The sequence below is a fragment of the Rhinichthys klamathensis genome, unplaced genomic scaffold (assembly GCF_029890125.1).
Source record: "Rhinichthys klamathensis goyatoka isolate OS25496 unplaced genomic scaffold, OSU_Roscu_1.1 h1tg001234l_1, whole genome shotgun sequence".
NCBI classification, from domain to species: Eukaryota; Metazoa; Chordata; class Actinopteri; order Cypriniformes; family Leuciscidae; genus Rhinichthys; species Rhinichthys klamathensis.
In genome coordinates this window covers 2,501-5,000 of record NW_026607395.1, presented here as the reverse complement: position 1 = coordinate 5,000, position 2,500 = coordinate 2,501, and the positions used below count along the sequence as shown (strand labels likewise).

At 40.8% G+C, this 2,500-nt stretch overlaps 1 protein-coding gene across 1 annotated transcript in view; it reads right to left on the bottom strand.

Moving 5' to 3' along the window:
* LOC130079681 (coiled-coil domain-containing protein 171-like) overlaps nucleotides 1-2,500 on the bottom strand; it is a 7,591-nt gene that overhangs the window by 2,597 nt on the left and 2,494 nt on the right. The window lies entirely within an intron of this gene.

The following is a 2,500-nucleotide window of genomic DNA, read 5'->3' as shown; positions in this document are numbered from 1 at the left end:
GCTACAGAGTGACAGACAGTGTAGGCTACAGAGTGACAGACAGTGTAGGCTACAGAGTGACAGACAGTGTAGGCTACAGAGTGACAGACAGTGTAGGCTACAGAGTGACAGACAGTGTAGGCTACAGAGTGACAGACAGTGTAGGCTACAGAGTGACAGACAGTGTAGGCTACAGAGTGACAGACAGAGAAGCTACCCACGCGGTGCTGAAAAAGCAGGAAGCGGGAGGAAAGCAAAACGTTTTTAGCAAAATTGCAGAAGGTGACAAACTTTTTTGTGATGATGTGCTAATATGTTACAAGTCCATGGCCGTAGCCAGCTATGAGGTGACCGAGGTCCGGAACTCTGTCATATTTTACATTCAAAAATAAAATGTCAAGCTCTCTGAATGATTAATTAGCCGTTTAAACCACCTCATATGAGTGTTTGCAATGCATGTTGCTGCGAGAAGCTAGCGAAGGGAACGGGGCTTGAGAGCGCGTGAGTGAGGGCGCGCGTGCAGCCTCCGTGTTGCCAGATCCACTAATGGAAAGGTGGCAGTAGTCTTCTGGACCTGTTTTTCTGATTTAATGTGACACTATAGGAAGTTATTAAAGTGGAAAGTTGCATGTTAAGGTTAGTGATATATTAATCTTATTTCCAAAACACAAGCTTTGAACTTATTTCGGATTATTATTATTTTGTTTTCTTGTTTTTCGTAGCAATATCTGGCAACATTTTACTGTCGGCATTAATAAAAAAAAAGCTAGACAAACTGTAATTGCATAAAGCTACCACATTCGGTAAGACAAACGCAATGATCATCGTGATTATCTGTAAGAAATGTATAACACTATCAAAAACTATAGCATAATACAGATCTGTATGAATGAAATTTGCCAAATAACTTACTGGCCAGCAGGAAGACGGCTCATGCTGTTTAGTTAACCTTTCACAAAGTCATCATAAAAACATTAATTAAAGCAGTGTTTCTCAACTAGCAATCTACTCAGTCAGCATATTTGTGTTTGATCTGTGTGAATTACAGAAATATAAGACTTGCTAGACCTACTTTTTTTCTATATTTCTTTGCACAAAACTCTCCAGAAAGTGCCATGTAATAGTTTATTTAAAAAAAAAAAAATGCAGAATTTTTTTTTTTCGTTCTCTTTTAAAGATCGGATGGGGGGCCCCATACTACCTTTGCCTTGGGCCCCCAATTTGCTAAATCCGCCACTGGACACACACAGAGGCTCAGTCACTGCTCACTGCTGTACATTTACATGTAAAATCACTTTATAAAACCCACATTTCTAAACTTCAGTCCTGGGATCACATGGGTAACTGGACATGTTTAATAGACCAACGCTATAAAACCCACATTTCTAAACTTCAGTCCTGGGATCACATGGGTAACTGGACATGTTTAATAGACCAACGCTACTTTTGCGTCATCGAAGGGTAACGCCCCCTTTTGGGGGAAAACAAACGGATTCCCCTGAGAACAGAACTCGCTCCAAATCTGCTAAGTTTCTTGATAGCAAAAATGGCACAAACTTAAAGAAGCTACTGGATACGGGGTTACAGAGGTGTCCCTTTGAAATGGTCGAAACCTGGATTAATGACCCACGCAGTGGCCAAATATGGACAATTCAGACATCTAACGTTACCACCATCTCGTGGAATCACCAAGTAAGTAGCTAACGTTAGCCTATTTTTTTTTTTGTGTGTCATTAACACACTCACAGTATGACAAACTAGACGATGAGGCCATGTCACTTGTATCATATTTAACTTGGTTTAAGCTATTGACATAGTTGTGTTGTCGACTAGCTATACTAACGTTAGTTAGAAAGACGAAGCTGCTAGCAGCTAACGTTAACATTATGTGATTAGCTCTCACTAGGCACGCTACCTTGGCTGTTAACTGATTTTACTGTAGAAATAGTGGCAGGCTAGGACTAAAGTGGACTTGGCTGGTTTCTGCTTGTGTCTAGAAAGTGCTTTAGGCCTATATGACTTTTCGACGAGCACTGCTCTGGGCTACATGTAACAACACGAACGGCAGTAGATCAAGCCTTCTAGGCTAGCGTAATGTCACAACATCCAATTTGATAGCCCCGTACATACATAGGTCCTATACATATTTTGCCGTACACTGTAAACCTTTTTACAACTTTCAAAGTCCTAGCACTTTCTAGACACAAGCAGAAACCAGCCAAGTCCACTTTAGTCCTAGCCTGCCACTATTTCAACAGTATAGTATAGCTAGTCGACAACAAAACTGTCAATAGCTTAAATCAAGTTAAATATGATCCAAGTGACATGGCCTCATCGTCTAGTTTGTCATACTGTGAGTGTGTTAATGACAAAAAAAAATAGGCTAACGTTACTTACTTGGTGATTCCACGAGATGGTGGTAACGTTAGATGTCTGAATTGTCCATATTTGGCCACTGCGTGGGGTCATTAATCCAGTTTTCGACCATTTCAAAGGGACACCTCTGTAACCCCGTATCCAG